The 24,063-nt window shown below is 36.1% G+C and overlaps 1 long non-coding RNA gene across 1 annotated transcript in view; it reads left to right on the plus strand.

Moving 5' to 3' along the window:
- The first annotated feature begins 586 nt into the window (after positions 1-586).
- LOC134739130 (uncharacterized) overlaps positions 587-24,063 on the plus strand; it is a 67,588-nt gene continuing 44,111 nt past the window's right edge. Inside the window, exons 1-2 of the long non-coding RNA XR_010125641.1 lie at positions 587-700; positions 1,104-1,164. This is a non-coding gene — a long non-coding RNA (uncharacterized LOC134739130). The remainder of the gene's footprint in view (positions 701-1,103; positions 1,165-24,063) is intronic.

A 24,063-nucleotide genomic window follows, 5' to 3' on the forward strand; every position in this document is an offset into this window, starting at 1 on the left:
ATGTATGCGTTTGTGTTTTCAAATGCAAAAATGTTGGAAGTTTTTGCATGAAGAAATCACTTGATTTCATGATAAATTTACCCATTTGGGTGCTAGAAATGAAAACCTTGATTGTTTACTCAACTACCCAATCAGAGAAAGAAAATTTTCAAATTACAGTTATATCAACAGATACAGTAGAGATCTCAGCTAGTAAAAACATCCTTAAGCATTATTTTGCTGACAACAACAAAAATATTTCCAGCCACATATCTAGCCACCTACAAATTCTTTGGGAATCAATTTCTTCATTTCTATAGCAAAGTAACATGTGCATATCTACTACAAATCTTAAGGCAAATAGTCCTGTTCCTATTCACTTGTCATTGCAATGAAGCATCTGCTGCTCACTGTTTTTTGTTATTTTTTTTCCTGATTACTCCAATTCAAAAACATCATCCTACCACCTCTTTTAGTTGTTAAATATCCCTGTGCTTGTGGCTACATTTCTTTGCACTGGAGAAATGATCTCATTAACAAACTAGTTCTGTGCGTCCTTAACACTGAGGCCCCTCGCCTGCAGCTGGAGGCAGCTCTCTGTTCAGCCCCAGTGCAGAGTGACACAGACAGGCGACAGCGTCGCTGAGCACTGACTTCTATTTCACGGAGGCAGACAGCGAAAACCACTTCAGAACCACGGCAAGGCATGAGAGAAGCACAGGTAATCCTGTTTCTGTATTCAGTTTTTGCAAGAATCAAATATATTCATCTGGAAGAGACAACCGGGCAAAAAAAGGAGTTGGGGTGGGGGAGGTTCTGTGTTAGAACTGCTGAGCCAGGAAATAAAGTCACAAATTAGGAAATAGAGTGTAAACACAAAAAGAAAAAAGCCTCTGATACATATATGCACATACATATATTCGCACATACATACATTTATAGGATATATATATAAAAAGGGGATGTGTTGGTGAAGGTTTTGTTACATGGGAAGTAAGCTGTAGGCTAATATGTAGAAGTAAGAAGAGTAGTTTTTGTCCTGAAATCTCCAAGTTGGAAAGGACTTTAGAAAAAAATCTAGTGTGTCATGAATGACCACATCTAATACTTTTCTTTTTTTAAAGGGTAGCTGCAAAGTTTTGGAAAAGACCTCTGCAACAACTGGAAGCACAGTGTACCCAAGTGGTGGGTCTCGTCTGTGGCAATATAATTTTCTATCTGTCCAATTGAATATGGCTGTAAAGGGAATAAAACCCCATGTAATCTCCAGCAGTGACAATTTAATCAGTTGTGTAAGGGGGAAAAAAGCAGAGTCCCCTCATTTTCATATTTGCATATTTGATTTTTGCATTGGGGAATAGAGGTTTTGTTTTTCTATTACTTTGCATTCAATTTTAATATTTAATCTTTTTATGAGCAAATTTTTATAGTGGTATGTAATACTGAGTCAGGCAGGTCTAAAATAGAAAGGAAAGACTCCATTTCTGAAATCAAGCCCCGATGCAATATGCTCTGTGTAACATTTTTCCTTGTAAAGAATCTATGTGCCTAACATGGCTTGCATGCTCCCAGCTTCTGCACGTGATGCATCTGCTATTAACATTCAGAGATTCACCCTGAAAATGAAGGCAACTGTTTGGAGAACAATGCAAAATGATGAGAATAGACCATCCTATGGCCCCCTTTTTATATTAATATTTCTTAAAATGGTAAATCTTATTGATTGCATCTGTTTCTAAGGAAGTAGGGTTTCTTAAATGCTTTATATACACAGGAGCCAGTTTTTATGAGGTTATAGAGGAGCAGTAAATACAGTAAGATTAATAAAACTTCATTGTTTTCACAATTGACAGAATTATATTATTGCCTATAGGGTAATAACAGCTTATGGGATTGATTTTAAGATGAATAAGATGCAAGTAATTTGAACTTATCATCAATTACCCTTGGTTACTCCCATGAGTATGTATCCAGTCAAAATGGTGTTGGAGTTGAATTACTGGGACATAGATAGCTGTTTCTTTATGCATCAATGCATTCTAGCCTCCACTTGCGAAAACTCCAAAAGTATGTTGGGTAATTTTAAAAAATAAGGATAGTACTCTACTTGCTTAATGATTTAGAATTTCTTTATAAAAAGTGAACTCTGAAGTCAGCATTTCACTGGAGAGGGAAAGAATAATGATTTTAATTCTATGTAATTTTTTTAAAGCTTAAAAACAAGTTTTGAAATGTTTTATGTACTAAATTTAATCTATGTACATATTTACACACACATATATACATGTGTATATGTGGGCCTACACATGTGTGTGTGTATGTGTGATGTGTGTGTGTATATAAATGTGGCCTAAATGTTGCTAACCAAATTTTATGAGAAATAACTATATTTGGAATTTTGAAAATATGAGCCATAGGATTTTATTCAAAAACAGAGCAGAGAGTCTTTTTCATGTACGTCTATGAAAAGCATACCAGTAGCAGTATACAGGCGTCATTAGATGACAGGTATAAAATCCTTTGGGCAAGCACTGATTCACATTAAATTCAAGCACATAATATGTCAAGTTTTGAGTGTGTTCTTGTTTGTTTAAATCTGCATTCTGATGATGATCTTTTTAAAGAGATTGCATATATATATGAATATGTGGTCTAGTGTTTACATATTCAAATTAACCTGTTTCTTTGAATATGGTCTAATGATTGAATGATCTCCCAAACATGGCAACTCCTCAGGGAAATATACTGATGCCTCAGCACATTTCCTCAAGGCCTAGAGAGTACTAGATACGCCAAGGAGTGCCTTGAAGCGTGGAAGCCCTGCTCTACCTAAACGAAAGTCCTAGGCTTTAATCACAAAGGCTAGGTTCACACTAATGCAATTAACCATATGATTGCTTTCGAAGGAGACTAACCTCATCAGTATCTTTCCTTTAGGCAAACTGACAATGCTGGATCTAGTCAATGACACAAGAGAATTTGATTAGCTAAGAGGTACAAGGCTCTGCATATGCAGTCACAAATGCACAGTAGGAATGTTCATCTCCAACCTATTTTCGAGTAGTTATCATTTCACAATCAACTATAAATTTAAGCAATTAAGGTAAAATAATTGTTCCATGAAATAATTAAGAGTTGACAATTATCAGGATGAAGGTGAAGACTACATCCAAATGAAAATGATCTGCTTCATAGTTTGTTTGTTTGTTTGTTTATTTATTGGGTTGTGTGTTTGTTTTGTTTTGTTTGAGGGAGGATGGGAGAGGGCCATGATAGTTAAAACTAAAAATACGATTTACCTGGAGAACTGGCCAGGTGCAGTGGCTCACACTTGTAATCCCTGCACTTTGAGAGGCCAAGGCAGTTGGATCTCCTGATGTAAGGAGTTCGAGACCAGCCTGGCCAACATAATGAGACCCTGTCTCTATTAAAAATACAAAAAATTAGCCAGGCATGGTGGTGGGTGCCTGTAATCCTAGCTACTCTGGAGACTGAAGCAGGACAATAACTTGAACCCGGGAGGCGAAGGTTGCAGTGAGCTGACATCACACCAATGCACTCCAGCCTGGGCAAGAAGAGCAAAACTCAGTCTCAAAAAAAAAAAAAAAAAGAAAGAAAGAAAAAAAGATTTACTTGGAGAACTGAAAGAGGTACAAATGCCTAAGGAATATAATTTGTAGTTGAATAGGTAACTTTAGATATGTGTGTGTGTGTGTGTACATACAGATACACCTATGTATATATGTGTGTGTACTTTTTTAACCTTATTTGACCTTGCGACTTTACAAATCATTGCTGGACTTGATAACATATTGTAGGGGCAGAAAGGGTATGATAGCTTTCCTCCCCATCATATGAATCACAGCTGACCCTCCTATCACAAAACACAGGTTAACAAGAGAAAAGCATAACACATTTATTTAATCAAAGTTTTATGTGTCATGAGAGCCTTCAGAAATGAAGCTCAATCTCCCAAGGGAAAACTGTCCATTTTTATGCTTAGATTCAATGATGAGTGAACAGCCATATAAAAATATGATTGAACAAAGAGAGAAATGATCTAATAGCAATAGACTGAGTGGGAAAAGCCAGCAAGGCCTGTCTGTTTGGATTCTACTTGGCCTGTCTGTTGTGGCATTTTTTCCTCCTGGATATACGGCAGGACTCCGTCCAGAATAAGGTTCTTCTCATCTACTTTGAGACAAATTAGGTCATATAATTTCTTATGGAAAAGCTTTTACACAAAAAGGCAGAGGAAAGTTAGGGTAATAATTCTAGGTTTTACGGCTTGGTTTGGGGAAAAAGAGTTCTAGTTTCTATGACTCACTTGGAAGAAGAATTCTGGTTTCTGTGACTCACTTCAGGGAAGAATGAGGGGCAAGAAATAGGAGGGCAGGAGAAGGTCAGAGGCATACATTAGTCCAGATGCTGCTTCTGAGGCCTTCCAATGTTCTTTAGTTCTAAGTAGTTGGTATGTCAAAGTGCTGTACTTTGGGTTATCTTTTTCTGAACCCCCACAAAATCAAATGTGAACTAGAAGCTTTCTAGCATCTTCTTCTTAATGAATCCTAATAAAGACGTTTCTACTGGCATATTGATATAATTTTTGGTTACTATCTATTAAAATTATTTCTCCAGGCCAGCAGCAGTGGCTCACACCTGTAATCCCAACACACTGAAGGCCGAGGTGGGCAGTTCACTTTAGCCCAAAAGCTAGAGACCAGCCTGGGCAACATGGAGAAACCCCATCTTTACCAAAAATGACACACACAAAAATTAGCTGGGCATGGTGATGAACACCTGTAGTCCTAGCTACTGGAAAGGCTGAGGTGGGAGGATGGCTTCAGCCAGAAAGGTGGAGGTTGCAGTGAGCCATGATCACACCACTGCCCTCCAGACTGGGGGACCAAGAAAAACTCTGTTCAAAAATATATATATTTCCCCAAAAGTGAGCAATTAAAGAATTTTCAATGTTTGCAAAGTTGAAAAGCCTAGTATGAGTGCAAAATCTAGGTAATAGAAACTTTGCATGGGAATTATCATTTCTCAGCACTTTCTTGAAAGCAATAGGTAACAACTGACGTATCCCTTCAAATGCTAAAATATTTATGTTTCCAGAACATATTGTCTAAAAATCTGAGAGACTGTGTGAGTCTGATGAGCTGGGCTGTATCCCATTCTGGAATGTCAATGTACATATTGCTATGAAAAACTTATTTAAATAATGAAATTGGCTTTCAAACAGATTTCCATGATTTGGAATTCAACAGTTACTTTAGTCATCTTCAATGAAAGAAATTGCATCAATGATATTTTAGTCTTGACGATGTTGGGAGCCCCTGTATAAATAAAGCACTTGCACAATTAAAATGGAAGCTTTATTTTTATTTATTATTTTTTTTTTGAGACAGTGTCTCGCTCTTATTGCCCAGGCTGGAGTGCAATGGCACGATCTTTGCTCACTGCAACCTCCGCCTTCCGGGTTCAAGCGATTCTCCTGTCTCAGCCTGCCAAGTAGCTGAGATTACAGGCATGTGCCACCACGCCCGGCTAATTTTTATATTTTCAGTAGAGGTGGGTTTTCCCCATGTTGGCCAAGCTGGTCTCGAACTCCTGACCTCAAGTAATCTACCCTCCTCGGCCTCCCAAAGTGCTGGGATTAGAGGCATAAGCCACCGCGCCCGGCGGGAGGTTTTATTTTTAAAGGTGTTAAAATGATTGGTTTTTAATCAGAGACTTCTCATGAAGTTGGCCAAAATGTTATTCTGAAACTTTTTTTTTAGGCATCAAAATCTGGTCCTTTAGGCAGGGCGCAGTGGCTTACGCCTGTAATCCCAGCACTTTTGGAGGCCAAGGTGGGCAGCTGCTCAGGAAGCTAAGGCAGGAGAATCTCTTGAACCTAGGAGGCGGAGGTTGCAGTGAACCGAGATCGCGCCACTGCACTCCAGCCTAGCGACAGAGCTAGACTCTGTCTCAAAAAAATAAAAGTAAAAATCCAATTTTGTTTTTTTTTATGTTCAAATATTCAGACGAATGACAAAACAGTTTATCCAGTGATTTGGCAAATGGTGTTTCAACCAAAGTTTACAATCATCTCAGCTCCTCATGTTCAAAGTAGAAGGTTCTGAGAATCCAAATCTGCTAAGGGTGTCTGAGACATAGGAAGCAAGGCACCTAGGAACCTGAGCGGAAAAATAATGCTGAGGGGACCAAATTCTCTCACTATCACTGGCAGAACAAACCTGGTGGAGAGCAAAACATGTTTCTCCTCCTATTTTACAGAGCTGATCTATCTTTCTTTTCTCTTTCCTTCCTTCCTTCCTTCCTTTCCTTTTTCGCTCTTAAAGAAAAATAGACACATATAAATATATATAAAGCCAGTAGTTACAAAGAAAACTTTTGGTACTATGGAGTATAACGGCAGCCTGTTGGAGGAATGGTAAAAAGATAAACGTGCCTGTACCATCCCCCCAGTCGCTGCTGGTTGCAGTAGATGAGGCAGTGTCTCCCCACAGCCCTGTGCTCGCAGCTCACTGTCCTCCTCCACTCTATTCTTGGCTGTGGATTCCCCTGTGCTCTTTGTGCACTTTAAGTTTAATTTTGCATTTAAAAACTCAATTGGCTCATCTGTTAAGCATTAAGCAGCTCCCTTTTGAGCCACAGGGGGAGCCCTGGGAAAACCCACAGCTGCTGGAACATGGAAAATGGGTTTAAAAAAACCAAACCATTTTGAAACTTTAAAGCATTTTAGCAGCCGTGGATTTCCCAATCCTTACCCCCCAAATGGTTCATCTGTTTAACTTTTATCTGGTATTGGAAAACGCAAACCAGAGCATTAAATAGCCCTCAAATGACTTTTTGTTTAATACAAAATGAAAGTAAAAGCTAAGCAAGCCATGTGGGAAGATCTTTGAGAGAGCTATAGCCTGGAATACCTGCAAGCATATTCTCTCTCTAGTTACAGAAACAATTCTGAAATCTAGTCATGCTTGCTAGAAGCACAACTTTTTCCCTCTTCAATTACTCACCCTCCCTTCCCCTTAAAACAAGGGAGAAAACCAGTCCAAACAAGTTCAAATCCCAGTTTATAAAATGACAATAAAAACAATGAAAAAGTTAACAGTTAGGAGATATTAATCAAATGCTCACTCCAGGTTTTAAGTATCAAAATAATTTATCATTGACTAAAAACTCATGTTTGATTACAGTTAGATAGGCTCTAGAAAACCTAAATTATTATTTTTTCCCATGTTTCCCAAATATTCCCCTAACTAGCCTGAAGCCTCTCTGTGGTAGGGCCCTCAGTCTCATTTTTAGATACCAATTCCTTTGAATAATGGTAAGACACTTCTATTGAAATAAAAAAATATCCTTTGGAAGGGTGACAACTGTAAGCCTGTTGTTTACTATTAATATTAATAGAGGCACAAGTCCCACATGGTAAAACAAATTACCCTAACACCTAGTAAATAGAGCAGCTGAGAAAGAGATATTTGAATTTTAGGATCCTGCCCAAGGTAATTTCTTTGGCCTTGGTGGAGTTTACAACGGTGGAGTTTACAATGAGAAGCTCGGTGTAGCAAAGGGATAGAGACACTAGAACATGGAAGTGAAGAAAAGACCTAACACGTACTGAGTCTCTACTAAGAGCTATCCTGGATGAAGACATCAAAGAGAAACCTATGTGACTGAAGAGGGAGTTGAAAAGACACAAAATAAATTCTTAACTTCTTTGCATGGTTTTGCCCTGATGAGACTCACTGGATTCTCACATACAATTTAAATTATTTTTAATGCACAGGCACTATAATAGTCCAAATCACATGAATAACCGAAGTCCAAAATGTGATTTATCCAATATCATTCATTGTACTGGTCAATGTCAGATTTAGGAGTAAAATTAAAATTCTTGACTCCAGTCAAAGCTTTTTTTTTTTTTTTTTTTTTTTTGAGACGGAGTCTCGCTCTGTCGCCCAGGGTGGAGTGCAGTGGCCCAATCTCGGCTCACTGCAAGCTCCGCCTCCCGGGTTCACGCCATTCTCCTGCCTCAGCTTCCTGAGTAGCTGGGACTGCAGGCGCCCCCAACCACACCCGGCTAATTTTTTTGTGTTTTTAGTAGAGACGGAATTTCACCGTGTTAGCCAGGATGGTGTAGATCTCCTGACCTTGTGTTCCACCTGCCTTGGCCTCCCAAAGTGCTGGGATTACAGGCATGAGCCCCTGCGCCTGGCCCCAACGCCAGTCAAATTTTAATCTTGGGATACCGTCTTTGAAATGGCAGATGTTGATTGGGGTGGGGGATAGAATGGTTAGTTTGTGAAGAACACATTCATGAAAAGTTTTGCACTATGTGCTTTTAAATAAACATTGCAATTTCAAAGCACTCAATTTGAATTTTATTTCATTTTATTTCTGTCTCTCTCAATTTCTGTCTTCATTATATCTATGAATTTATACATAGAAATGGCATTATAGCGGGGTAAATATATTCTGTAGATTACTCAAACTTCATCATGTGGTACAACAGGATCCTAAATAATTAAAATAGACTGAGTATTAAAAAATAGTGAAATAAAACAATAATAGACAAGTAGTTACATAATATATCCTCAAACCAGATACATACACTGACAAATTCTGAAATTATGAAGAAACAGTTTAAGTAGCATCTAAACTTTTAAAATGCCAGAAAAGATGTCAATTTTCCCTATCGTTAAACATAAATATTAACGTTTCCAACGGAGGTAGAGACTAATGATAATAACATATCTGTTTATATGTTGGAGAGGGAGACTATTTCTCTTTTATGTTATTTTCAAAACTTTTTACCAGGGAGAATAAATCTTTATGGAACCCCTACTATGTGACGAGCACAAAGCTAGTTGATTCATATGTAATCTTATGTGTCCATGGATAATGTCAACTAACTATTTTCATATGGCTTAATTTCAAATGTTCAATTCCTTCTACTTGGTTGATGTCCTTTAAGCTATACATGCTGTTTAAAGTTTGGAGAAGAGGTGTTCAAGACCCATACACTGATCAAAGAACTTCATTATAATGTCAATTAGAGGCTAAAAACTATAGTTTGCAGTTAGCTTATACCATGAGATATAGGGCTAAAGAGTACTATTCCCTGTAAACAAATAAAATCCATTTAAATCTAGCTCAAGCCAAAAAGAAGATATCCTGGCTCTTCTAACTGGGGAGGTAGAGCTAGACTCTAACAATGTGATCAAGACTCTTCATTTTTCTCTTCATGTCTCATTTTAGTCCTTCTCTGAATTATGGCCACATTCCCCTTCAGGGGTAGAGAGTGGAGATGTGGTCATAGCATGGTTAGCACGGATCTTCCCTCTGGCTTTAATATAAAAGATGCTAGTAAAAGTTCTGATTACCCTGTCCCAAGTAACATGACTTACTTCTGGACCAAGCACAATGGCCAGGGACTAAGACATACTTATGGTCAGGCCAGGGTTGCCTGCACACTGCTATGTACTATGATTGAAACTTACAAGAATCAGTTGATTGGGATAAAGAAAAATCAGTTTCTCAAGGAAAGAAGATACATTAGTTTAAAAAGGAAGAAAAGCTTCTAAGTAGATGAAAATCAAAAAGGTCCATTATTAATTACTAGGTAGGCTGTGTGCGGTGACTCAGGCCTGTAATCACAGCACTTTGGGAGACCAACGAGGGCAGATGGCTTGAGCCCAGGAGTTCAAGACCAGCCAGGGCAACACAGAGAAACCCCATCTCTACAAAACATAGAAAAATTAGCAGGGTGTGGTGGTGCGTGCCTGTGGTCCCAGCTACTTGGAAGGCTAAGGTGACAGTATTGCTGGAGGCCAGGAAGTCAAAGCTGCAGTGAGCCGTGATTGTACCACTGAAGTCCAGTCTGAGTGACAGATCAAGATCCTATCTCAAAAATAAATAATAAATTTAAAAAATAAAAAGTCCAAGGTATTTTGGGGTAGTCTCTCCAACCTTACCTTGTATTCATACACCCACACATATACACACACATTCAGTTACTAAGAACCATAGACTTTTAAAGTTACTAAGAATCATAGACTTTTAAAGTTAAAAATTGAGCCAGTTGCAGTGGCATACATCTGTAGTCCCAGCTACTCAGGAGGCTGAGGCAGGAGAATGACTTGAGCTCAGGAGTTGGAGCTACAGTGCACTATGATCACACCTGTGAATATCTACTGCACTCCAGCCTGGGCAACATAATAAGACCATGTCTCTAAAATAAATAAAATAAATAAATTTAAAACAGACTATTTTATCTCATTGAAATTTCCCATTTACATATGAGAAGAACCCCAAGGACTAATACTACAATTTGTTCTACAGTTCTGACCTCTGAGTGAATGTTCTATTACTTGATGTGACCTCATATATATGATGCACATTCATACACACATATATGTATACTGTATATACATATATGTGTGTATGTATATATATCATCTGTTCTATGTATTTTCTATATTTAAAAATAAAACAATTAAAATTTCTCAAATATTGGAATACATTTAACAAAATTTTCCAATAAATTGGAGATTTAAGGAAATTGAAATAAAATTATATTTTATCTGTCCATAACAAGGTTTTCATCATTTTATTTTTAACATTTTCACATTTAATTTTGAGATTTATTCTCTATTATTTTTTGCAATTTATTCATTTATTAAGAAACATATATTTAATTCTGCAGCGTGTGTGCGTGGTGGAGTAAGGTGCTTTGTTGTTGCTGTTGTTGACTATCTAGTATTTATACCCTTTTCTTATGTTAGGGGAAACACCTACTGTGTAGATTAACAAGGGGCAAAAACCCGCTTCTTGCTATGAAAGATAAAGAGCAGTTTTCTCCATTCACATACTAGATTTTTTTAAAATCTAGTTTTCTGAAGTTAGAGTAGGAACATTGTGTCATAGTCTTGATCATTAAAAAAATTCTTTCTAAAACACAATGAGTCAACTTCTCATCCTTACTCAAGTACCTTTGGAATCGCATGTATGCTAGCTCTTTGAGATCTTTCTTAGGCTCTACAATGAATAGAAAATAACACTGGATAATTTCAACAGAAAGGGAATATAGTGTCATTGAATGGACAAAAAGGCTCAGGAAACAGACTCTGGCAATGAGTGGAAAACAAGCAAATCCACACTTCTAAGAATGCAGCCAATGTCTCAGTGTCACATCAGTCTGATTAGAACATTACTGCTCTCCATGTGCCATTGACAGCACCACCAGCCATACCTCATCACCATCATGCCACTTACCACCATGAATATTCTCTTTGCATTCTTGCCCTCAATTTTCTCTCTTTTTTTCTGGGAAGACTTTTAGTCATATGATCATCTTTGTCCTTTTTCCTTTGGGCCTCATTGTTACTGGAGTCTACAATTTTGAGAAAATTCTTCAGTTTTGTTTTGTAATCATTCAGGTGCAGTTTTGTAAAGTCACAGTTTCAATATCCAAGAACTTTCTCGTCCTACATTCCCTTTTCATAGCATCCTGGTCTTGCTTTGTGCATATAAAATTATCTCAAATTTTGCTGAAGATACTAGTTAGCATACTATTTGCTCCAAATTATTTACTTGCTCTATAGCTGCTATTATCTATTGCTTTGTTTATTTTATGTTGCAAGCTCTCCTTTAGGTGGCAGGTAATCCATGGTTGCTGATTCATATTTAAATACAAGACAAGAGAAAGTTTAACTGAAAGCACGTTGAGTACATGGGTGGGACTTTGCAATGAGTGCTATTTATTTTTGGGTGAGTGGGCTGAGGACCTAGCAATTATGCTGTAGGACTCCTAAATCTCTTAGTTCACCTCAGATATTTTATTCAATTCCTTTACAAAGGAGCCTGAAATTTCCTTTTTATGTGGTACGCATCTTATTGTTGAAGGGGAAAGATTACTAGGTATGCAGACTTCCCTGCTTTCAGCCTTGTTTCTCACACCCTCACTAGGTGCTAGATTTATTTGAGCCTGATCCCCCTTTGGAATTCTATCAGGCTGATGTGCTCATTCTTGGTAATAGCCCCGACACATGTATTTTGCACTGGGTTTTGCTCTGATCTGGCTAATTAATTGGTAAACAACCCACCAACTGTCCATTTTCCAACAATTAATTAAAGGTTCTTATACGCCCTTTTCTTATATGCCATTGTTGTTTGTTTAATTCCTCACTCTTATTTGTATTGTTTTTAACATAATTAGAGTCTCACAAATAAGTTCCTAAAGAAGAATATTTTCAAATGTTTAAAGCATAAATTTTAAAATGTTGAAAACAATCATGTATACAATTTACATGGCTTTAATGCAACTATTATTATCTTGTGATTTTTGGAAGATAATTATTACTTTGTATTTGTGACTTAAATCTAAGAATACAATTATGTTTTAAGCACATATTTTTCACTTAATTAATTTTTTACTATGAAATGTGGTAAACATACAGGCAACAACAGAGAATAATAAAACAAACACCCATGTATCGTCCACCCAATGCTACCAAATTCAAATATTTGAAAAATATCTTTCAAATTATTTTAAAAAATAAAATAGTGTATATCTTGCTGAACCCCCAATTGAATTTCTACTCTAAACTCCCTCCCTCTCTAGAGATAACCACTTGTTTGAGTCTGATGTTTATCATTCCCATTTATGTTTTTCTACAATTACTAAAAAGAGATCATAATGACATTACAAAATAAATATATAATCATAATGCATGCCATTTTGACATTTGCTTTTGTTTGAAATTACGGTTTCTTATATTCACCATGTGTCTCTAGCTAATTTATTTAGAACTTTATAATATTTTATTGTATAAGTAAACAAAAATATAATTTTAAAAAATTCATTTTATTTTTCTGATGCATATTCAGATTGTTTCCAGTTTTTACTATTATATAAACCTGGCAGTGAGTTTTTGTGCTTTTATATGAGAGTTTTTCTAGAGTAAATATGTAGAAGAGGAATTTCTTAGTGAACTTTGCAAATTTTCTAGAAAATAGTTCAGCAATTAAAAATAAAAACTAAAGATACATTTATTTTAAAAAGCAACAATTGCACTCCTAGGCATTTATTCCAGAGAATTGAAAATTTATATCCATACAAAAGCCTGTAGATGAATGTTTGTAATAGTCAAAACTTGGAAACAACCAAAATGTCTCTCTGTAGGTAAATGGTTACACAAACTGTAATAAAATATCCATGCTATAGAATACTATTCAGCAATAAAAAGTAACAAACTATTGGCACATGCAACAACGTGAATGAATTTCAAGGACATTGTGCTGAGTGAAAAAAGCCAATCTCAAAAGGTCACATACACATCATTTTATGTATATAATGTTATCAAAATGACAGAATTATAGAGACAAAAAATCGATTACAAATTTCCAGGGATTAGAGATGGTAGGTAGGAGGCAAGGTGTGAGTGTGAATATAGGATCACAGGAGATCTTTGTGATGGTGGAATAGCTCTGTGTCTTCATTGCAGTGGTGGTTATACAAACCTACACATGTGATAAAATAGCATAGAACTGAACACACATTACATTAATGTCAATTTCCTGGTTTTGATATTGTACTACAGTTTGTAAAATGTAGTCATTTGGGGGAAACTTGGTGAAGGTTATAGGGAATTTCTCTGTACTATCTCTGCAATTTTCTGTGAGTCTATAATTATTTCAAAATAAAAAAGCTTAAAAAATAACATGTTGAGTGTTCTTGTGATGATATATGAGAGTTTCTCCAGAGCAAATATATAGAAGAGGAATTGTTTGGTCAGGTTTACAAATTCTCCAAAGTAGCCACATCATTTTATACTACCATCAGCAATGACTGACAAATTGTGTTCCCACAAATTCTTGTCAAAACTTAGCCTTGTTAAACTTTTTTAATTTCTGGCAATCTGGAAGGTATTTGATTATATTTCACTATTGTTTTACTCGTGTTTTCTTAAGTGCTACTGAGTATGATCATATTTTCACATGTTTATTAGCCATCTTAATTCCTAATTAATTTTCATGCCCTTTGACCAATTGTGTAATGGATTATTTGCTTTTTCTTATTGATGTGTACTAGTCTTTTTTTTTATTATTTATTTATTTATTTTTTGAGATAGAGTCTCACTCTGTTGCCCAAGCTGGAGTGCAGTGGCACGATCTTGGCTCACTGCAACCTCCTCCTCCCAGGTTCAAGCAATTCTCCTGCCTCAGCCTCCTGAGTACCTAGGATTACAGGCGAGTGCAACCACACCTGGCTAATTTTTGGATTAATAGTACAGATGAGGTTTCACCATGTTGGCCAGGCTGGTCTCAAACTCCTGACCTCAGGTGATCCACCCACCTCGGCCTCCCAAAGTGCTGGAATTACAGGTGTGAGCCACCGTGCCTGGCCTCTTTTTTTTGTTTTTATGTGGTAAAAATATATTTTCCCTTCTGTGGTGGTGTTTTAAAAATCATTTTATACTTTTTGAATGTGAGTTTATTTTCATGTAAGTAAGTTTATCATTTTTACCTGTTTCTGTTAATATGAATATGTTTCTAAAATTCATTGTGTTTATTTTGGTTCTTTATTGTAGGTGGTTAATTATTTGTGTATGCTGTGATTGTGATTTAGATTTATATATCTAACTATGTCTATCATTCATCCAGTTGTCCCAGCAACTCTTTTTTTACTAGTACATATTTTCTCCTTTGATTTGTCATCTATAAAGTCCTTTATCACATGTAAATCTTTGCATGTTGAGATGCGCATTACTATATTCTCTGTTCTTTTCACTTGACTTGGTTATCATCCCTGTGCATGAATATCACGCTATATTAGCTGCATATTGGTAGCTAAGTAGGCAAGTCCTCCACTATTTATTTTCAGATTTCTTTTGTCTCTTTTTTATCCTCTGCTTTGACAATATTACTATATGTTTGTCAAATTTCTTAATCCGTGTTAGAGTTTTGATTGGACTTGTATCATATTTACAGATTACTTTTTGTAATAATTTGCCATCATGAAAGAAATAAACTTCTGCATTTTATTTTGCTATTAGGAAATGTTAGCAAATTTTATTTCTAAATAATTATAAAAGTAGTAATACACTAAGATGCATATAAAATATCATAAAAGATAGTAATAATGTTTGGCTGTGTCCCCACCTAAATCTCATCTTGAATTGTAGTTCCCATAATCCCTACATGTAGTGGGAGGGACCTGGTGTGAGGTAATTGAATCATGGGGGTGTTACTTCCGTGCTGTTCTCATGATAGTGAGTGAGTTCTCATGAGATCTGATGATTTTATAAGGGGCTTTCCCCGCTTTTGCTCATTCTTCTCCTTTCTGCCACCATTTAAGAAGGATGTTTGCTTCACCTTTTGCCATAATTGCAAGTTTCCTGTGGCCTCCCCAGCCATGTTGAACTGTGAGTCAATGAAACCTTTTTCTTTTATGAACTACCCAGTCTCAAGTACCTCTTTATTAGCAGCGTGATAACGAACTAATACAGATAGTGCTGATTTTGTAGTGTTGGTGTACAAATACCATAGATCAGATTAAAATACAACAATAATTTTGAAAATTTAGTAATTTTTATGTAATTCTATTTACATCACAGATAATTTAAGATAAATGCAATCTACTGACAATTAATATCTTCTAACACACCTATAAATGTAAATACATTTAAATGATTAAAAGTCAGCTCTGCAATAAAACAATTTGATGAAAGGGGTTTGAACTCCTTAAGAAAATCAGAAGATACTTCAGACTATATCTGTTATTTATGAGAAAGAGTGAGAAATAGTTATTAAAGCTTATTTGGGTGATTCACCTTAGTTGAAATAATTTGCTTCCTAAGTTTTCTTTAATCAAAGATGAATCTTTTATTATAGGAAGATTTATATTTTAGATTTAATGTTTCCTTTTTCAACGAGGGGACTTGTACTATTGTTTCCATAGCATCTTTCTGATATTGAGTCTTCTCATCCATGAACATGTTATATACTTGCAAATATTTACTGCTTCGTTTATGTCTTTCAATAATGTCTTGGAGTTTCTTCACAAGAGAATTGCACATTTGTTTAGATTTATTTGTAGGTAAGATTTGTTTTGTTTTTGTTCCTATAGAACTTGAAATCTATGCCTTTTCTAACTGGCAATTATTAGTATAGGAATAATATTGATTTTTGTACATGAGGCTTGCATCTAGAAAATTTGATGATTAGTTTATTAGCATTAATAGAATGTATGCTCTCTAGAGTTATCTTGGTAGGCAATTAAGTAGTTTCCAAGTAGGGAGAGTGGCGTAAATCTTTCATAGTTTGTTTATTATGAAGGATTATTTTAATATTATCTTGAAGCTTTAATTATAAGCATATAATCTTATTATTTTATATCTTCTCGGTATATTTTTAATTTTGTTGTTATGAAGTTTCCTTTTCATCCTTATTCATTGTTTCTGAGTTTATAATCAGACAACAACTATCATATACTAACTTCTTATCAGACATTGTTCTAAGTTCTACAAATGTACAAAACCACTTAATTCTCACACAGACCCATTAGAGAAATACTATTATTATCCTACGCTTATTAAAAAAAAAAACCAATGGGGCTGGGTGCATTGGCTCACGCCTGTAATCCGAACACTTTGGGAGGCCAAGGCAGGTGTATCACCTGAGGTCAGGAGTTCTTGACCAGCCTGGCCAACATGGTGAAACCTCGTCTCTAGGAAAAGTACCAAAATTAGCTAGGCAGGGTGGCAGTGCCTGTAATCCCAGCTACTCAGTAGGCTGAGGCAGGAAAATTGCTTGAACCTGAACCTGGGAGGCAGAGGTTGCAGTGAGTGGAGATCATACCACTGCACTCCAGTCTAGACGACAGAGTGAGACTCGGTCTCAAAAAAAAAAAAAGACAATGGAAGCACAAAGAGATTAAGTAATGTGTTCAAGATGACACAACTAACATCTAGCAGGGCTGAGGTTCAAACTGAGGAAGTCTTATTTCAGCATCTGTGCCAGTATACTTGATAGTAATATTGCTACAAAAGGTTTCTTTTGAATAGCATGTCAATGATATTTATTCTTTCATTTTTTAATTTTCTGTGTGACTTTGGAACAATGTCACTGTGATCACACATTTTTAGAACTGCACCAACCACCTCGAACTTTTAAGGGGATGCACTGCCAAATGCTGAAGTATGGAAATCACTTATATAATGATGAGTAAGCCATTCTTGAAATTGCACATTTTTACTTCTTGTTATATGTGATAACTTCCTTATTGTTAAGCTACTTTGGTTAGTTGTTCTGTTAGTTCTAGCTGTAATTATTCTAACTGGAGAGAGGGTAATAAACTATTTTCTCTTAATGGTTGATCCAAGGTAAGTTCACAGCTTGTGGAGAAACTCAATAGATAGGGGTAGCATTCAGGGTGATAAGAGGCCCTAGGAGAGGATATGTTTTAGGTGGAGGAGAAAGATGTGCGAAAGAGAACTATGAGTTCTCTTTTGACTTGGTAATACTGTTTACACATCTAAGTGGGAATATCACATAGGAAGCAGATATCTGAGTCTACTATTCAGAGGTGGTATCAGAGTTGAAGACATATATTTAGAAGTAATTTGCATATAGTGGATACATATTGATGTGGGAATGGATGCATTTATCTGAAGAGAAAGTCAAGCCACTGAGAATATTTTCAAAATGCCTCTATTCTTTACTTCCAAGTGTGTCAACAACTTTGAAGATACACAATTATCCAGCTAATATTAACCATTTTATAAAATTTCTCACTCTGTTCCATTTTCATCAGAGTCCATTTGCCCCAATGTCTTTTTCTTAAAACATATCAGTGGTTTTCTACCTTACTTAAAGAAAAAAAATGTTTACTCCAAAGGATAAAACTGTGCTGTTCACAAAGAACGTTTTTGATTTTATTCTCCTTCTTATCTACCTACTTAATACCGTACTAGCATTATTATGTAATTGCCACTCTTTTCTTCTGTAATAGTCTCCCTACTTTCTTTGTCCTCTTTGTTGTTTTTCTTCCCCGTCTACCAATTCTACATCTCAAAATCCTAAAGAACGGTATAGTAGAAGAGTCTAGGATTTCTCCAGTTGGGGAGAGAAAAATGAGAGAGAAGGGGAAGAACATGGGAGAGGTTGGGAGGGTGAGATCTTCAGGGATGATGATGATGTTAGTCATTTTTTTGCACCTTCATGTAGAATTATGATGCCTAGGATCAGAATGTTTTAAAGAAAGAAGGTGGGTCCTTCTCAGTTGACTGCTGCTGAGAGGGGCATTGAAAAATGGACTTCTGATTTGATGACTTCCGCAAGAGCTATTTCGGTAGCACGATGCTGATAGGAGCAGACTGTGTGGGCTATAAAAGGAAGGTGAGGAAATGGAGTGAGAAGAATAGGTCACCCACTAGAGAAGTTTAGCTTTGTGGGAAAGAAGAGAGTCAGGCCAGAGCTGTGGGTGCCTTGGAGATAGGACAAGATTGGTGATTGTTTTGAAATGGGTGAGACTTTAAAAGCTGAAAAGAATCTACTTTGACTATGCAGAAGAAAAAAGGAGAAAATCAGCTGGGTGCAGTGGCTCATGCCTGTAATTCCAGCACTTTGGGAGGTCGAGGTGGGTGCATCACCTGAGGTCAAGAGATTGACACCATCCTGGCCAACATGGTGAAACTCCGTCTCTACTAAAAATACAAAAATTAGCTGGGAGTGGTGGCACGTGCCTGTAGTCCCAGCTATTCCGGAGGCTGAGGCAGGAGAATCGCTTGAACCGGGTAGCAGGAGGTTGCAGTGAGCCGAGATTGCGCCACTGCACTCCAGTCTGGCAACAGAGCGAGACTCCATCTCAAAAAAAAAAAAATAGGAGAAAATCCTCAGAGCATGTTTCCAGATGAAACAGCAGGGAATAGAATCTAAAACACAGGAGAAGAGACTGCCTTAGACACATTCTGGATCAAAATATTTAAGAAAGAAAGAGAGGAGCATGTACAAAGACGATGTGCTTTCAGTTTCCCAGATTTTAGAAATTTAGGTATATTACAATTCATTTTGATTACTGTGCCCCTATTATTTTTTTCCCTTATATCCCTTCTTATATATTAGAAAATCCTTTAAAATTGCAATTTATGATTAAAAAGAAGGGACTGTCATTCCAATGTTTTTATATGACACGGAAAATAATAGTTCAACTAACTATTTGCTGTAATAATAAAGACCAGAAGCAAAAACCAAAGGCCAGGATCCTAGAGTCTTTCATGTTGACCTCTGTTCTATTATGAACTTTAAAATCTGTTTTACATCAGACTCTGCAGGAAATAGGATAGGAGAACATGAGAAAGGAACATATCCTGCTAAGGTTGCCTAGATCCAAAGGGATTGGTGATGTTACTAAAGAGAAACAAACAGCAGTTGTTTAAAAACAGGGTTTTCAATATGAGTAAAAATGCTTTGATGTCAGTTGATTTTTTTAAAAGAGAGAAAGATGCAGATTTTAGCAAGAAAATATCAAAAGAAAACCCAGATTGACCAAGATAATGTCCAAGAAGGAAAACTGCAAGGAAGTGAGTATGGATAAAGCTACAGAGCACAAAAGCATCAGTCTTCTATTAGAATTTATGTTGATTATTTAAAAAATTTCTTTAGTCATATAAAAACTTTAATATCCTTTTTTAAAAAATAGAACATGTGTTAAATTTAGGAGAATAAGTTTTAAGTATGATAAGTTATTCAGAATCTTTTGAGCAGATAGCATATATTTTATTAATTTTTCAAATAAAAAGTATATTGTCATAGTGTTTCTAGTTTTTATCCTCCCTTTTACCTCATCATTGATTTCAAGACTATTATTAGTGTGATGTTATTTACTCTTTCCTGACAAGGTTAAAAGCATTATTAATTAACACTAGTTTCACTGGATGCGGTATGGTAATAATCACAGTAAATAAGTAAACAACTGTACAACTACAAGTACCATGTCCACAGAATCTATCTTGGTGAACCAACATTTTACATGCTCTAAAGAAAACTATTTCTTCAAGTGATACTGCACTCTACATAAGGGTCATGTCTGGGAGTCCAAAGTACACGCTCAAAGTAATTTACTCCATATAATATGTAGTTTTTCAATTTCTGTAATTTAATTACTCCCTCTGTAACTTGTAGGGGTAAAGTTAGTGAGAAGGAGCACAAAGTACATACAGTCTTATTGTCTACCTGGTAAATACCGCCCCATCATTTAAGATTCAAGTCTCATGCATTCTATGTGGTCTTTCTGAACCTACTTCTCCCCAGTAAAACTAATATATATCTCTCTCTTGTACTTCTAATCTGGGGAGAGGAAATAGAATAAATGCAAACTACTCTATTTATTCTTAATTCAATTATTTGTTATATGTATGCATGATTTAAAAATATTTGTATTTTTACTCTTTGGCAGGATAAGACTCACTTGTTTGCATTGCAATGAATACTAATCAATGTTGTATTTGGAAGGACATAAAAAACTCAATAATCAAAACCCGAATACAGTCTGACCTTATATTTTAAACTTGTGAATAAGACAGAATTGAAATAAAAATAAAATAGACCTGAACCTCTTTTAATAACTCAAAATTAGCTTGATATAAATCTCAAAAAAGTATACATTGGTTTCATTTTCTTGAAATGATTCTAAATCTTCTACTCAGAGAAAAATAGGAAGAAGAAAAAATATTCTTGAGAAATTATTTCTTTAAACATATTTAAATCTTTAAAAAATTCTGATGCTGAGATGATTATGAAAACTCATCATCTTTCATATTAGAAAAGTTTAAATTGCCAGTTTAAGCCTGCTAAAAATATTTTTATTGCATTCTTGGTAATTTCCCTTGAAAGCATTTCTAAAGGCTCAGGAAAACATTTACAATTTTATAAAACCTTTCAAATTAATTTATAAGTTAACTGTGAGCTTCTTTTTGGGAGACTCAAAACAGTGGGTGACCTTATATCTATAATGTGTATGTTTAAATGTTTTATTACAACCAAGTGAATTAGAATTGAATTACTTAACTTTAGATACCCCATTTCATTTAACTGCAATCTGTTTGGCCTTTTAGTTAAACCAATTTAATTCCACTTTAAACAATCGCAAATTCACTTTTGTCTGTTCTGTTTTACCTAATTTTCAACTGTAGAGTGGCTTTGAGTAGGCAATATGAGAAAATACTGACCAAATTTGGTGTTTTCACTGGCATTTTATCCCATCAGATGTTTAAGAAAATCAATATTCCATTGTCATCTTGATTAGTGAGATATGTCTTGAGCTCCTTGTGTCCCTAATGTTGCATTCCCTTGGTTCACCTGTAAAAATAAAATAAAACTCACTGTTGCTATGGCAACCACGTGCAGGTGTAGCCTAACAGCACATTGCCTCAGCCATATCTTTTATCTTCTGTCCCAGGGTGTCTTTACATTTATATTTGTTCTATTTTTTTTTAATAAATGCTTTAAGGACTATACATTTCCCTCTGTGTAGCATGATGAGCTAGTGTTCTCACTGTTGATTTCTAATTAGAATTTAATTTTAGCCTTGGTCTCCCAAATTTGCCCAAGGGTTGCTTTAAAAAGTCTTCTTAATATCGGAGTGAACATTTGTCTTTATTTCAAAAGTTTATTGCCTGAAAATGTGGCCTGAGTGATTTCTGAATCTGGAGTTTTCATTGAGATATTCATTGTACAAAAAATAACATGATCCTTTTTATGGAATGCCCATGGATACTAAAAACTTTTATGTAACAGGATGTTACATTGAAACTCTTTCTATGTCAGGTTTGGCTGAGGTCACAAAAAATTAATGGCAAGTATTTTCACATTCCACTGTAAGGAGCTACACCAAGTTAGACAACTTTTGCAAAGAAAATCCTAAAAAATCACTTTTGCAAACACCTTGCACATGTAAACTGCAGACCTAGACTTCAGCCAGAGATAAATTAATAAACCAAGAGAAAGAGGCCTTTTCTGGAAAGAATTACTGATGGACATTAAATACTACACACCCCTCTGTGTCAGAATGAGATATCCATTAAATTCACTTCAAGTATCTTATGGAAAAGACTTTACTGAGAACAGTCAGAGAGATTGATACGTGTCCCCTAGAGTATCAGACACACTCTTGAGAAATTTAAAGAATGTAAACTGTACGAAGCTCGTGTGGCATCAGAGTAGAGGGCTATAGTGAGAGCATTTCCACTGACAGTGGGCCAAAGATGTGCATTTCCCAATGTTAAGGCTACATTGGTGGGGAGTGGTCTAAGCTTGACATTCACTCCACTGATTCTGTCACATGTGAAAGCTGATCAAAGGCAAGCTTTCCAAACTACTTACACTTTGTATAGGATTATAAACTGAAAAAGAGATTACATGTAAAATTATCCAGTCAGTCCCAACTACATGTTCTTATTAATATACCTACTACATACATATTATTTGGGGTAGCAGTGATAAAGTTCCTTTAAAGGGATGCTTCTCTTCCCAGCAGCAGTATAAATCTTCATTGTAGATGGAGTCCAGTACAATGACTATTGTCAGAACCAGGTCTGTAGTGTCTAGTCAGATTCCTCAAGTGTTAGGAGAACAGAAGAAAAGCTGGGACCCTGCAGTGGGAGAAAATGCCTTTGAACTATGAATCTTAAGGCTTTCTTTATCGATAGCAAGAAACCCCTTTTCTGTAATTGATCCTCTGGGTGTGTGATTCCTTTTTGAACATTTACTATGATTGGCTATGTGTAAATTAACTAATCCTAAAGTTTTAATCCCAGATAATATTAGCACACAGATGTTCATTCTGCTGTCCCACTCATATTATCAAAGGTTTCATAGATTTGCAAAGTAAACAAGCCTCATTCATTGATGCAAACGAAATACTGTGGCCATAATTGGGGTGTAGCATCACAATTCATGTACTTATACTCTTTAAGCTCAGTGACTAGGTGTTACCCATAGGAAGAGATCAGCAGGGGTCATTTTAGAAACAGCTCAAGATGGCTATATGGGGTGAGGGGAAGGCGACTTCTGTGAAAAGAGGAAAAAGGCATATCTGGACCTGAGTTACCAACAACAGGATATTTTTTTAAATGCCTCAAGGGAACCAATTTTTAGCTGTCTCCAAAGGAACCTATATACTCTTCAAAGAAAGAGTAAGTTTTAACATCTGCCATAGCTTTAATTATATCAGCATCAATCAAGAAAGTCTTTTTGTCCCTCACTTTCCCTTCCTTCCCTGCTGTGGCATTGGAAGAGCCCAGTGAGTAGGAGGGAGAAGCAATAGACTCATAAGCAGGGAAAGTATTGCAGAAGTCACCTATGCTCCCCTCCTTTCCTTCCCGCTGAAGGCTTCCTATCAAGATGGGAAATAGGCTGTCTGGAGTGAGGCTGAAGTTCTAATGTAGAATAAGGCTCAGAGTTTCAACTATCGCATGGAGCTGGATATTTTAGCTACTGAATTAGGTGTGCATTGTGAGTCAATGTGATTGAAGAATTTTTTTAGTTTTTTAAAGTGATTATAAAAATCATAGATTTCACCCAAGGAGAGGGAAAGAGTTGCTCCACAGTGTATTGATTTGGGGTGGAAGTAGTTGATTTCGAATTGTAACCTGTAAGTCTCATTTGTTTAATGATTGCCTTGTATATGATCAGGTTTTTTTGTTTTGTTATTTAAATTATCTGTATCAGAGGTTAGCAAAGTACAGTGACAGGCCAAATATCATCTATCACTTGTGGCTATAAACTAAGTTTTATTGAAACACAGCTAAATCATATATATATATATATTTTTTTTTTTTTTTTTTTTTTTTTTTTTTTTTTGAGACAGAGTCTCACTATGTCACCCAGGCTGGAGTGCAGTGGCGCAATCTCAGCTCACTGCAACCTCTGCCTCCTGGGTTCAAGCGATTCTCCTGCCTCAGCCACCCAAGTGGCTGGGACTACAGGCGCCTGCCACCGCGCCTGGCTAATTTTTGTATTTTTAGTAGAGACGGGGTTTCGCCATGTTGCCCAGGCTGGTATCAAACT

Source organism: Pongo pygmaeus, chromosome 2 (genome assembly GCF_028885625.2).
Source record: "Pongo pygmaeus isolate AG05252 chromosome 2, NHGRI_mPonPyg2-v2.0_pri, whole genome shotgun sequence".
Classification (NCBI taxonomy): Eukaryota; Metazoa; Chordata; class Mammalia; order Primates; family Hominidae; genus Pongo; species Pongo pygmaeus.